Genomic DNA, 15,465 nt, shown 5'->3' with positions numbered 1-15,465 from the left:
TTTTGGGATGAGGATATCCTAGAAAGAGTTCAGAAGGTTTGGAAGGGAGAGGTGTTTGCAAGTAGTGCAAACAATAACCGTAGAGGGGTGGCTGTTTTGGTGAGTCCGTCCATAAAAGAGAATGTTGCCTTGGTGGACAAGGACACTGAGGGGAGATTTTTACGGCTAAGGGTAAAAATGGAGGAATTTAATTGCAATCTCTTTAATATCTATGCACCGAACGACCATTGCAAGCGTTGCGAGTTTTTTCGGGGGTTATTCACTGAAGTGGCAGAGGTGGAAAATCCTTGTATAGTGGGGGATTTTAATGTATGTTTATCTCGGATGGACATTTCAGCCCAGATGACCTTTAAGGATGATAACTCCAGAGGGATGATTGTAAAAATTATGGCAAATTTAAATTTGAGAGACTTATGGAGGGACCGGAACCCCATAAAAATGGAGTTCTCCAGATCAGGTTGGGTGAGTGATGTTTTAAAACAGAGCCGAATAGATTTTGAGTTAATGCGGGAAGGGTTAAGTTCTGAGGTGATGGAGATTTATTATAAAAAAGTATTTTTTAGTGATCACTCGGCTTTGGTTCTGAGAATTAGGAACAGCAGAGTTAAGATCGGTTCAGGGCTGTGGATTTTAATCAATCAATACCTGAAAGAAATTGCTTTTAAAGATGGGATTTTAAATATAATAAAAAATGCTTGGAAGGAACCTTTGTTCTTGAAAGAAAGAAGAGTTTGGTGGGACAATTTAAAATATGAGGTAAAAGTTTTTTGGTACTGACGTAATAAAACTCACTACGCACTTGGTTTACGCATAAAGCAAGGCTTTAATCAACTTTTTCAGAACATGGAAGTCTAGTTGTATCCACCAGCTCCTTGTGTTACAAAATGTCCCTGGAAAGCTGGGGCCAACGCCTGAGTATTTATACTCCTTGGACGGCGCCACCAGCTGGCCGTCCAGTGTTATTTCATAGGTAGTTTCTCGATGATGAGATTTATGACAGGTACGTTATGGGAAAAAGAGAGCAGCAGCTAACCGGCGTCGCGAAGAGAATATAAACAAAAGGCTTACGGATGTCTGTAAAGCAGTTGATGGAGGGGATAAGGGAGCTGAGACTAAGTTCCGGGTGCTAAAGGAAGAGTGGGAATTATTGCAAGCTGAAAAATGTAAGGGGGCAAAGGCTAGAGATGCATTGGAGGGCGAAAGATGCACTAGATATTTTCTAGAGCAAGAGAAGCTGCGACAGAGATTATCATTAATTGAAGAGTTGAAGGTTGGGGAGAAGATCATTCATGAAAGTGGGGAGGTTTTAGAGGCGGCTAGCAGCTTTTATCAAGAGTTATAAACAAAAGAAGACATTTCCAATTTGGCGATGGAGAAGGTTAGTGCTTTTATTGAAGAGGGTTTAAAGGAGGATGAGAGAAGCATGTGTGACAAAGAAGTAGGATTAGCGGAAATAAAAGTAGCAATAAGTGGAATGAAGGGGGGGGAAAGCCCAGGGTCCGATGGACTAAGTGCAGAATTTAATGAAGAATTTTTCGAGATTTTAAGTCCATTGCTCTTGGGAGTGTTTAAGGAAATTAAAATTGAGGGAAGCCTGGCCCCATCTATGAGGAGAGGTGTCATAAGCTTAGCTTATATCAAAATAAAGGGGATAGAAGGGATCTGAAGAATTGGAGGCCCATCACATTATTAAATGTGGATTATAAGATCTTGGTGAGGGTTATGGCAAATCGTATGAAGGAGGTGTTGCCACAGATAGTTTTTGCTCTCTCAGTCCTATGAAGTCTTAGGCCGGGACATCGCAGACTCTGTGGTCTCAATCCAAGATGCGATAGAGCTCAAGGAAGAGAGTGGGAGGGAGGCTTATGTATTAAAGATAGATCAAGAGAAAGCCTTTGATAGGGTCTCTCATGAGTTTTTATTGAAGGTTTTGGAAGCATTTGGTTTCGGGGAAAATTTCATTTAATGGATAAGGATTTTTTATTCAAACATATTTAGCTGTGTTAAATGTAATGGTTTTTTATCCAAGAATTTTCCGATACAGAGATCAGTGAGACGGGGTTGTCCCCTGTCCCCATTGTTGTACACATTGGCAGCGGAACCATTAGGTTACATGATGCGGAAGAAACAAGGTGTAGTTGGGATTGCGGTTCCCAGTTCCGGGCGGGTGTCGGTGATGCACCAATATGCAGATGACGCGACCTTAACATTGAGAAATGGGGAGTCAGTGAGGAGTATTGTAGAGCCAGAGTGAATTATAGTAAGTCCCAATGCCTGGTTGCAGGAAGGGGTAGGGGGGAATGGTTGGAGGAAAGTCCCTTTAAGGTGGTGGAGGTTTTGGAAGTTCTGCGGGTACACATGGGGTGCAAGAAAGACAGGGATGAAGTGGATCGATTAAATTGGGAACCAAAGGTTATGAAAATTTAAAAGATTTTGGGAAGATGGAAAAGAAGGTGGTTGAAAGTGCAAGGAAGAGCGATAGTGGTGTCTGCTCTCCTGCTGTCTAAGCTATGGTACTTATTGATGGTGGAGGATATTCCTGAGTCGGCGGAAAAGTCCATCCGAGAGGCTTGTGTGAGGTTTTTATGGGAAGGGAAACCAGCCTTGGTGGCTTACAATACCATCTTTGGATGGAGAAATCAGGGAGGACTCAATTACCCAGATATTGATTTGAAGAAAAAATCCTTTCGAATCAAATGGGTGAAGAGATTTCTTCAGAAGTGAAATACAAGTTTTTGGAAGAGTTGTTTTGAGCATTTTTTTAAATGAAGTGGGATAGGAGGGCAGGGGATATTGTATATGGAATACAATAATATGTTTTTGAAATCGATTAAACTTCTCCCTAGGTTTTATAAGGGGGTTGTAGAGACTTCGGCCCAATTTTTTAAAAGTGTGCAGTTTATGCCCAAGGGGGCTGAGGAATTTTTAGAACAGCCCTTATTTTTGAACAGGTGGGTCAACATCGAAGGAGAGGTTTTATTTAATCAAGCTTTTATAAAAGCTGGTATTATATGTGTGAAAGATGTATTATATGAGGTAATTCCAGGTTGGTTGCCGGAAGCGATAGTGAGGGACATGGTGTGGGAGGAGGATCAGGAGGTAGAGGAAAAAGCTCTAGGGATCATGTATGAGAAGATTGTGAGGGCAATGCCACAGGATTGGATGGAAGAAATAAATGCGGAAATCTCCAAAGGAAGTAAAATGCGTCCCGCTTTTCCGAGCTTTCTACATAAGAACATAAGAAATAGGAGCAGGAGTAGGCCATACGGCCCCTCTGGCCTGCTCCGCCATTAAATAGGATCATGGCTGACCTGAATCTAGACTCACGTCCACTTCCCTGCCCTCTCCCTGTAACCCCTAATTCCCTTATCTGCTAGGAAAATGTCTATCTCCATTTTAAATTTATTTAATGTTGCAGCTTCCACAGCTCTCTGGGGTAGCAAATTCCATAGATTTACTACCCTCTGAGTGAAGAAGTTTCTCCTCATCTCAGTTTTGAAAGGGCAGCCCCTTATTCTAAGATTATGCCCCCTAGTTCTAGTCTCATCCATCAGTGGAAACATCCTTACCGCATCCACCCGATCAAGCCACCTCACAATCTTATATGTTTCGATAAGATCGCCTCTCATTCTTCTGAACTCCAATGAGTAGAGTCCCAACCTACTCAACCTTTCCTCATACGTCAACCCCCTCATCTCTGGAATCAAACGAGTGAACCTTCTCTGAACCGCCTCAAGAGCAAGTATATCTTTTCTTAAATATGGAAACCAAAACTGCACGCAGTATTCCAGGTGTGGCCTCACCAATACCCTGTATAACTGCAACAAGACTTCCCTGTTTTTATACTCCAGCCCCTTGCAATAAAAGCCAAGATTCCATTGGCCTTCCTGATCACCTGCTGCACCTGCATACTAACTTTTTGTGTTTCATGCACCAGGACCCCCAGATCCCTTTGTACTGTAGCACTTTGCAGTTTCTCTCCATTTAGATAATAACTTGCTCTTTGAATTTTTTCTGCCAAAGTGCATAACCTCACACTTTTCAACATTATATTGCATCTGCCAAATCTCTGCCCACTCACTTAGCCTGTCTATGTCCTTTTGCAGGTTTTTTATTTCCTCCTCACTCACTGCTTTCCCTCCCATCTTTATATCGTCGGCAAACTTGGATATGTTGCACTCGGTCCCTTCCTCCAAATCGTTAATATAGATTGTAAAGAGTTGGGGTCCCAGCACTGACCCCTGCGGAACACCACTAGTTACTGATTGCCAGCCGGAGAATGAACCATTTATCCCAACTCTTTGTTTTCTGTTAAATAGCCAATCTTCCACCCATGCCAGTATATTACCCCCAATCCCGTGATTTTTTATCTTGATTAGTAATCTTTTGTGTGGAACCTTGTCAAATGCCTTTTGGAAGTCCAAATACACTACATCCACTGGTTCTCCTTTATCCAGCCTGTATGTTACATCCTCAAAGAATTCGAGCAAATTTGTCAAACATGACTTCCCCTTCGTAAAACCATACTGACTCTGTCCTATTAAATTATGTTTATCCAAATGCTCTGTTACTGTTTCCTTAATAATGGACTCCAACATTTTGCCAACCACAGATTTTAGGCTAACTGGTCTATAGTTTCCAGCTTTTTGTCCACTTCGCTTCTTAAATAAGGGTATTACATTAGCAGTTTTCCAATCTGCCGGGACCTTTCCTGAGTCCAGGGAGTTCTGGAAAATGATCACCAATGCATCCACAATCCCTACCGCCACTTCTCTCAAGACCCTAGGATGTAGGCCATCAGGTCCGGGGGATTTATCCACCTTAAGTCCAATTATTTTACTGAGTACCATCTCCTTAGTGATTTTAATCGTGTTTAGCTCCTCCCCCCCCCCATTGCCCCCTGTTTGTCCAGTGTTGGGATATTTTTAGTGTCCTCTACTGTAAAGACTGATACAAAATATTTGTTCAGCGTCTTTGCCATCTCCATGTTCCCCACCACTAGTTTCCCGGTCCCATCCTCTAAGGGACCAACGTTCACTTTAGCCACCCTTTTTCTTTTTATATAGCTGTAGAAACTCTTGCTATCTGTTTTTATATTTTTTGCTAGTTTACTTTCATAATCTATCTTCCCTTTCTTAATTAATCTTTTAGTTATTGTTTGCTGGCTTTTAAATGCTTCCCAATCTTCTATCCTCCCACTAGATTGGCTAATTTATATGCCCTTGTTTTCAGTCGAATACTATCCTTTATTACTTTATTAAGCCGCGGATGGCTGTCTTTTCTTTTACTCCCCTTTTTCCTCAGTGGAATATATTTATCTTGAAAGATGTGAAATATCTCCTTGAATGTAGACCACTGCTCTTGTACCGTCTTACACTTTACTCTGTTTTCCCAGTCCACTTTAGTCAATTCTACTCTCATACCTTCATAGTCTCCTTTATTTAAGCTTAGTACGCTGGTTTGAGATCCAACTCTCTCACCCTCAAACTGAATTTGGAATTCAACCATATTATGGTCACTCATTCCAAGGGGATCCTTTACTAGGACATTTTTTATTAATCCTGTCTCATTACACAGGGCCAGATCTAAGATTGCCTGCCCCCTGGTTGGTTCAGTTACATACTGCTCAAGGAACCCATCCCTAATACACTCTATGAACTCTTCCTCAATGCTACCATGCCCAATTTGATTAGTCCAGTCAATATGAAAGTTAAAATCCCCCATGATTATAGCTGTTCCCTTATTACAAGCCCCAACTATTTCCTGATTTATACTCCGACCAACAGAGTTGCAACTATTAGGAGGCCTATAGACTACGCCCACTAGTGAATTTTTCCCCTTATTATTCCTTATCTCCACCCAAACTGTTTCACTATCCTGATCCTTTGACCCAATATAATTTCTGACTATTGCAGTGATTCCATCCTTGATTAACATAGCAACCCCACCTCCCTTTCCTTCCTGTCTGTCCTTCCTAATTGTCAAATACCCTTGTATGTTTAGTTCCCAATCATGATTATCTTGCAGCCATGTTTCCGTAATGGCCACCAGATCATACCCATGTGTAGTTATTTGCACCGTCAACTCGTCAATTTTGTTACGAATGCTGCGTGCATTCAGATAAAGAACTTTCAAATATGTTTTCTGACAATTTATTCCTGCTTTTACCCCTTTTACTACTTTACCTTTAGCATTATATACATTCTGTCCCTTCCTGACACGCTCTGGTTTTTAATTCCCCCACTGCTACCTTGCTCTATTGCTTTCTCCGCTGTCATTTTTATTTTTTGTTCTCTTAAAACCTCCCCCCCACTAATTAGTTTAAAGCCCTCTCTACAGCCCTAGTTATTCGATTCACCAGGATCCTAGTCCCAGCACTGGCCAAGTGAAGTCCGTCCCAACGGAACAGCTCTCTCCTGTCCCAGTACTGATGCCAGTGTCCCAGGAAGCAAAACCCATTTCTCCCACACCAGTCTTTGAGCCACGCATTTAACTCTCTAATTTTATTTACCCTAGCCAAATTTGCACGTGGCTCAGGTAGTAATCCAGAGATTATTACCCTTGTGGTTCTGCTTTTTAATTTGGCCCCTAGCTGCTCAAACTCCCTCAGCAGAACCTCCTTCCTTGTCCTATCTATGTCATTGGTACCAACATGGACCACGACAACTGGATCCTCCCCCTCCCACTCCAAGCTTCTCTCCAGCCCAGAGGAGATGTCCTTAACCCTGGCACCGGGCAGGCAACACAGCCTTCGGGACTCTCGCTCTCGGCTGCAAAGAACTCTATCTATCCCCCTAACGATACTATCCCCTACCACTGCAACATTTCTTTTAACTCCCCCCACTTGAATGGCCCCCCGCTCCACGGTGCTGTGGCCAGGTTGCTCATCCTCCCTGCAGTCTCTGTTCCCATCCTCACAGGGAGTAAGAGCCTCAAACCTGTTGGACAAGAGCAAGGGCTGCGGCTCCTCCAACACTACCTCCTGGATCCCCGTACCTGCCTCACTTCTAGTCACACCATCCTGACCCTGGCCACGGACTACATCTGAATTAATTAATCTAATTGGTGTGACTACCTCCTGATACACAGAGTCCAGGTAACTCTCCCCCTCACTGATGTGTCTCAGTGTTTGAAGCTCAGACTCCAGCTCTTCAACACGGAGCCGGAATTCCTCGAGCAGCCAACACTTACTGCAAGTGTGATCACCGTGAGCTCCCACATATTGCAGCAGCAACACCTCACCTGATCTCCCATTCTATGTAATTAATTAAATTTATTAATATTATTTTTAAATACCCTCTGCCCCAATTCTAGATGATGAATATCACACCTTAGAAACTATAAACCACAGAGTTTAAGCTTAAAAAAGAGAGAAATACTCACCAACCAATCACTTACCCGCTTTCTGGTGACGTCACACTTGGATTACTTTTTACCTCTCTGCTTCCCTCCGAGTTCCGAGTTCGGAGACTGGTACGCCTTACCTGGTCTCTGGGGCCTTTTATAGCCCCACTCTGCCGCTCGAGTTTCCCGCCGATGCTGTGAGGCCTTACCTGGTCTCTGGGGCCTTTAATAGCCCCGCTCTGCCGCTCGAGATTCCCGCCGACGCTGTGAGGCCTTACCTGGTCTCTGGGGCCTTTAATAGCCCCGCTCTGCCGCTCGAGATTCCCGCCGACGCTGTGAGGCCTTACCTGGTCTCTGGGGCCTTTAATAGCCCCGCTCTGCCGCTCGAGATTCCCGCCGACGCTGTGAGGCCTTACCTGGTCTCTGGGGCCTTTAATAGCCCCGCTCTGCCGCTCGAGTTTCCCGCCGATGCTGTGAGGCTTTACCTGGTCTCTGGGGCCTTTAATAGCCCCGCTCAGCCGCTCGAGATTCCCGCCGACGCTGTGAGGCCTTACCTGGTCTCTGGGGCCTTTAATAGCCCCGCTCTGCCACTCGAGATTCCTGCCGACGCTGTGAGGCCTGCTGGAGAAAGGGGGAGAGTTGGTCCAATTTGACAACTGTAATACTCGAGATTTCTATGAGGTATTTAGAGAATGGAGATTCAAGACACCTGCTGGTCAGGAGTTTTGGCAGAGTATATACCCACAGCTGGACTTCAACAGGATTTGGATGGGAGTGTGGGCAAATTTTAAATGTCCAGAGTGGATTGAACTGGATTTCAAATTGGCTCATAACCGGATTTTTACCATGACGGTCTTGTGCAAGATTGGACGAGTGGAGGGGGCAACTTGCCCAGTGTGTGGGACACGGGATGAGACTCTGTCCCATTTACTGGTGTTATGTCCACAGTTAAATGATTTTAAGTACTATGTTCGACAGTTGTGTGAAGTATTTTTGCTGGGTGGGGACCGAAGAGCGAGAATGGGAATCCCCTGGGACTCAGTTTTGAGATGGGGATTGCAGGAGCGTCTGCCCGAGTCTAGCGGAGCGGCAATTAATTTAATGTTCAGTTTGGCTAGATTCGTGATTGTGCAAAGAAGGAATGCTCTTTTTAAGGGGAGGAGAATCAATCTGAAAGAGTATTTTAAATATAAGCTAAAAGATCATTATAAGGCTCTGTGGATGTTTTATTCAGAAAGGAATTTAAAGATAGTATTTTACAATCAATTTTTAAAGTATGTTACAGGAGACAAATTAAACTTCAGGTTTTGGTGTTAAAATGTGGTGGTGAAATGGCTATGCAGAGTGGCGGAATTGATTTGTATGATACAATGAATTGATCATGATGTTGTAAATGTTCCTAATGTTCAGTAAAGTATATTTTTTTTAAAAAGTGGGTAGCACACTCACCTCTGAGTCAGAAGGTTGTGGGTTCAAGTCCCAGTCCAGGGACTTGAACACATGAAACTAGGCTGACACTCCAGTGCAGTACTGAGGGAGTGCTGCACTGCCGGAGGTGCCGTCTTTAGGATGAGACGTTAAACTGAGGCCCCGTTTACTCTCTCAGGTGGATGTAAAAGATCCCATGGCACTATTTCGAAGAAAAGCAGGGAAGTTATCCCTGGTGTCCTGGCCAATATTTATCCCTCAACCAACATAATAAAAACAGATTATCTGGTCATTATCACATTGCTCTTTGTGGGACCTTGCTGTGTGCAAATTGGCTGCCGCATTTCCCACATTACAACAGTGACTCCACTTCAAATGTACTTCATTGTCTAAAGCGCTTTGAGACGTCTGGTAGTCGTGAAAGGTGCTATAGAAATGCAAGTCTTTTTTCTCCTAGTCTTTCTCAGTTTCCCAAAGTGGATGACCTCACACTTCCCCACATTGAACTCCATCTGCCATTGTTTCGGCCACTCACCTAATCTGTCTGCCCCTTTGTAACTTGCTGCTCCCATCCACACAACTTACTGTGCCTCCTAACTTAGTGTATTCTGCAAACTTGGATATACAACTCTCTTTTTCATCCAAGTTATTAATTTATATGGTTAAGAACTGATGCCGCAGTACAGGACCCTGGGGAACACGACTTGGTTACAGGCAATGCTCTAGAGGTAAAAGAAGCTGATCTTGATGATGGCCTGGATATGGAGTTTAAAGCTTGACTCGGGGTTGAACAGAATGTTGAGGTGGTGTGTCACTGAGTTTCGTTTGAGCAGCCAGCCAGGAAGGTTGCTGGACTAAGACAGAGGCATCCAGGTGCTGACGAGAATCATAAGAGGATGGTTTCAGTTTTGCTGGCATTGAGTTGCAGGAAGTTTCAGCTCATTTAGGACTTTGTCAGACAGGTAGCCGAATGATCCAACAATAGCCCTGGGAATCAATATTAGAAATTGGTAAAAAGGTAGAAGGGGACCAACAAAGGAGTTGTGGGGCACAGTGGAGGTGACGATGTTGACACAAAATGAGCAACTATTCACAGTCCAGATTGAAGGAACTCGAATAGGAACTGTGGGAAAGGTGAATATGTATTTGGAGGCCAATGACATGTTCAATGACCTTGGAAAGGAAGGACTGGTTAGTTAATTAGGGAAGAGGAAATTGTGCAGGTTTCTGCTCATTATTATTAAGTGAACCCTGCTGGAAGTGCATGTATGGACATGGGGCTCGGCTGTGATGCTTTCCCCACTCAGCCTGCCAACGTTCACGGTCGAGACCTATAAAATGAATAATGGATGAGGTACTGTAGTGTGACCGCTCCCTGTAGAATCATAACCCTGATTTTAGACCACCATCAGAGGGGAAGAGGAGGACTGAAGACAACATTATTTAAAAAACAACACTTCTTATTCAAGGCTTGGAGTTCTCCTTTAATTAAAATGATTTCGAAAATTAAAATATACAGCTATGAAGTATGATCACTAATAACATAATTAGTATTGTAATGAATAAAGAAATGGGAGAGCAAGAAGGTGAACACAATGTGATCAGATAGTATGCATATAATTCACCAGTGTGTCCATAGCAATTAAACAACACTTAAATTATAATTGGGAAGTAGCATGAGATTTTACTTCTGTTTTTGTGTTTTGCAGAGGTAATTATTCATTGCTGTACTTTATCACTATTAAGATAATGAGTAGAATCATGCTTTCCTTTCAAAGCTTTACCTTGCTGGTAAATTCATTAGTAATTTCAGGATTGGTTGTTTTTTTTAAAAAAGATAGGCCTAGAAATTAGCTATAGCCCCGCCAGCTTGCTGGCGGCCAGAATTTACCGCTGGGCGCGGAGCCACTCGCGCCCAGCCGATATTCAGTTTCAGCGCCCAAAGTCGAGGACGGCCGCTGTTCAAGGGTGTGGCCGCCCCCGCTTGGGGCGCTGAAACTGAATATCGGCGCGCTAGTGGCCGCAGCGCCACCCGCAGCGGAGCGGCAGGCTGCGGTACTGCAGGCCTTCCTCCCTCTCTTAAGGGAGAGGTGCCTGCAGCAGCCTGTAAGGGGGGTTATCTTACACCCAGGTAGTCCTGGGTACCTCAGGCTGATGTACAGTCCCTGAGGAGTTTGGGGCTTTTGACTGTTTATAGCAAATCACAGCCCTCAGAGAATTTCTCTGAGTAAGTGCTTCTTGGTTGTTTATACCAGATACAACCCCAGGCAGAGTTTCAGCCTGTCCCACTTAATCTAACTGCTCATTCCCAATTGCAGCTCATCCCCCAAATTACTGGCGTGAGGTTTTGAATCCCACTTCCCCCACTACTGTTCTACAACGCGAATTACAGCTTGGACATTTGTGACAGATTCAAATTGCAGTAACCAGAAGCAGACACCGGATAAAAGATACAACTCACTTTATTTGGACACGTGAAACACAAGCAAGGCAATAATCTCAGTACCGAACTCCACACAACACTTCCCACTGAAAGTTCTTTGATGTCTTTAAACTTGAACAAGTTCTTAAAACAGCACCTTAAACATAGAACTTTAAACTTAACCAATCGTTCTGGGAAGGGAAAACATAGGGTGAAACCGAACTAAAATGACCTTAAACCCTATTCCTATTACCACAAGCCTCCCATCCTCCTATCACTAAGTGGGGTGATCCTCATTGAGGAAAGCTCATACTCACAGTCCCCTTTCGTACGGTTTTGAAAACGCTTTCGGTCTGGAACAGCGCGCTTTTCTCCCCCCTCGCTCTCCGGTCTCTGGTTCCGATGCCTCCGTGGTCCGCGGGCTTCTTCTTCCTTCCTTCTCGTCGGGCGTTCCTTCGACTCTGCCTCCACACGCACATGCTGTCTGTGAGATTCTCACCCCAGTTATACTGTATCTGGGCTTGAGAGTCCTTTGTCTTTAGATACCAATAATGGTCCGGTGATGGCTGTCCCCTTGTGTCCGGTCCGGTGCTCAAAGTGTGAGTAGGTGCGAAGTGTAGACTAGATTGTCCGTTAATCCTTTTCCTTTGTCTTGTTTGGCTTTGGAAGCTCCTGGCTCTGACCAGTCTGTTCCCTCTTTGTGAGGTTTGTTTTGGGTTGAGCTCTTGCCCTGTAGAGGTGTTGCATCTGGTTTTTTGGGTTGGGTTGACCAGGGCCTTTAGATGCTAATGGCCCCCAGTTCACCCTTCCTTCTGGAATGTTCTGTCGGTTGAGAATGATGTGTTGCCTTTTTAAAGAAAATGTTTTTCATGGGATCCAAAAATTCCTCCTTTCCGGGGTCCGGGGACCCCTTCCAACTCTGGGTAGAGGTTCTCGTATGGCCTCTCCCCAACTGGGAGACCCCCACCTTCCCCTCAGCTTAAACTAGAAATTACCACGCACACACATTTCAAAATCACAGTTTAAACAGGTTTCTGGGGAAATGCCCCCTTCTTAGCTCGGGCAATCCGCAGCTTTCTGGGACCCTGCTGTGTCCTTGGGATCCTTGTGACCCTTACAGGCCCCCGTTTGACACTCTCCAATATAGAGTGTCACCAAGCGAGGGAGCAAGGATCCTGGTTTCCTTACAAAGTAAACGGACATTTTGTTAACACTCTAATTACAAATGTACATATCTAGGGTACACACACAATATCCAAATAACATTTCCCAATACACCAAATCACTCCACACATTATTTCCATTATACACTGCTCCATATACGACTTTTCTCTGCTTTGCGTCACAGTCCTATTTGGCTTTTCCATCATTCTGTAACACAAAACAGAGGGCCTTGCCTTTGGTTCACCCAGGCTTGGCTCGTATAACATAATATCCTCAAAAATACTCTTTCACATCATAATTTATTACAAAATGTTACAATCTTAGTTACACAATGTACTCTAAAAATTATCGCAAGCACGGAGAGGGTCCTACGCCTCTGCTCAACTTGGAGTTGTCACAAACTGGTCCCAAGCACAGAGAGGACCTCACGCCTCTGCTCAACTTGGGGCTGCAACACAAAATACAAAAAATCATTAAACAACATGCTTAAATGAACCCCGATCATCACGTGCCGATGATGGGTCACGAAATTCGAGTGGGTATTGCTCCTCCCACTCGGGCAGTAAAAGTACCTTCCACCCCCCTTTGATCAGCTTAAACTTTAAAACAGGCAGAATGGATTTAGCGACCAGCCTGCTCCGACAGCCCCGAGCCGTTCCCTTGTCCTTTCGTGGAGGCGGGGTACCCCTCACGTTTAAAATTACCTTCCACAGACCGAGACCGGGGAGTATGGGATCTCATGACTCCCAGTCCCTCCCCCTCCCGTCTTCCCTCGACTGGCTGCAGAAAATGGTGTGTGCCTGTGTGGCGGCACTCCCTGGCCCCACACTGATCCGGCCACCCACTCATCCTTCCCAGCCACAACTTATCTTCTTTGCCCGTGGGCCCCCGGGTGAGTTCCTCCCTCCCCCGACCGCACCCACGCGACTCTTGGGTCTCCCCCTCCTCTATAAAATCATTCCCGGGCCATCACCACCCACCCCCGGGGAACGCGTCCCTATGACCAGGTGCCCGCGCTTCCCCATCGTGACTCCTCAACAGCGAGGTCTCCCGCACGTGAACTTTGGTCAGGATAGTGCTGGGTTGGGGGCCATGCCCCACCCAGCTGGGGCCATCTCCTCCCCGTAGGAGGAGTAGGCAAGTTCCTCCGGACTCGGTCCGGCTTTTCCCCGAAGATCACTGCGGGGTCTCCTGGATTCGTCCAGTGGCGAGGTGATCCCCAACATTTCGTATCTTCATTCGATGTCCAGCTCGGGCTGGGCGAACATGGCTGCTTCATTTTCCCATCTCCTGCAAAAACTTAAAAGGGACATGCAGCCAGGCCTCACTGACCTGCTGCTTTAGGTGGAGACATGGTCGGGTCCCTCGACCTCGGACCAAAAAATACAAACATTCGGCACACATGTAAACTTAAACTCTTTAAACTTACTTAACAAACTAGTTAAATTAACAAAACTTAAAATGCAACTTCCAAGCACGCTATATACACACACATAGCTATAATACAAATACCGCCCGTCTCCGGACGGCCAGTCTAATCTCTGGCACTGTCGCAGATTGCTGCTGGCTGCAGCGAAGCTGGACTGCCTCCTGTCTCTAGTCCCTCGCAGCTTATGGCTGTTGAGTGGGGGCCTCTGTTCTCTGGCTTTTCCCTGGCTCGGGAGACCGCCCTACTCCACTGTAAAGTGGGTGACCATGCTTTCTTAGGCTGGGGCACCCGCTGAGACCTTCTGAGGGGTGTCTCTACAGGGGAAACTTTGGCTGGCGGACCCTGAGCTTGGGTCACAGCCCCAGCGGGCTAGGAACCTGCTCCCCCATGCCCAAATAGCCTACACTGTATAATGTACCTGGCAGCCTGCTGGTACAAATCTCTCTCTCCTGATCCAAAACCTGGTGTCAGCTCCCCTGCAAGAGGAATTGCTATCCCTGCACCCCCAGGGTCCCACATCATGGGGAAAACCATTCTAGAGGCTGGCTGGGAAGCTGGTCCCTTTAAACAGGCGAGTGCGCCTGCGCAAACCTCCTGCAAAAGAGCCACTGTGGTCCCGCCGGCAACTGTGCATGCGCAGACCTCCTCTTCGCAAAACTCTCCCCTCGGGCGCGCAACCGCGCCTGCGCGGGAGAACTGAGTAAGGGCCTCTCGGAGTTCCGGGTCCGCGACTGCGCCTACCCGGTGTTGGGGAACCTTTTCCCTCAGGCGCTCGACTGCGCCTGCGCGGGCAAAGTTAAGAAAGTCCGCTGGGGGTACGTGCTGTGGAACCGCGCTTGCGCGAACCTGATCCTGGCAAAACTCTCCCCTCAGGCGCATGACTGCGCCTGCGCGAAACTTCTGCTCAGACGACTGGGAGATTCCCGTCTCCAGACCAGCGACTGCACATGCGCGGGCAGTCTCCAAGCGATCTGTGAATGGATAGGCAGCAGCCTGCTGATTTCTGATCCCAGGCTGCTGTTTCTCCATTTCTAAGCCACATAACCTTTCCAAATTTAAACTTTGGTTTGAATTAGGGTCCCACTGGGGTAGGGAAGTGTCCCAATTTGTGGGCTGGACAACTTTACCCTTAAAACAAGCCACAGTGCCTGTCTTTACAGGCGGTGAACTTGAACTTGTCTGGTGGGCAAACTCATGTTCTCTTACCCGGGTGGCTTTAAATGGGGAATTTTGGACTCGGACCTGCCTTTGGTCTGGGTCCAAAACTATCCCCTGTGTGCCTCCCTTGTCCCGGATTTCTGCTACTGGACCTGCTCTACAGGGGCCATGATCTACTTCCTCAGTCTCAGAGAATAGCAGCAGGTCATCCACGTATTGCACCAGCTGCCCAGGCTGGCTGAAGTTCTTTAAACTGTCAGCCATGCACTGGTGGAATATACTTGGCGAATTGTGGAAACCCTGTGGCAAACAATTCCAAGTATATTGCTGCCCTTTAAAAGTGAAGGCAAACTTATACTGATCTTCCCTTCTGAGTGGGACAGACCAGAAACCATTGGAAATATCCAGCACTGTGAAGATGGTTGCGGAGGCTGGAATACTTCCAATGAGGTCGGCTACTGCAGCCACTGTAGGGGCGCAGGCTGGGATATTTTTATTCAAGACTCGATAGTCCACCGTG

Source organism: Somniosus microcephalus, chromosome 6, assembly GCF_052327205.1.
Source record: "Somniosus microcephalus isolate GS21.2 chromosome 6, FLI_Smic_1.0, whole genome shotgun sequence".
Taxonomy (NCBI): domain Eukaryota; kingdom Metazoa; phylum Chordata; class Chondrichthyes; order Squaliformes; family Somniosidae; genus Somniosus; species Somniosus microcephalus.
Note: the sequence above shows the minus strand (reverse complement) of the source record.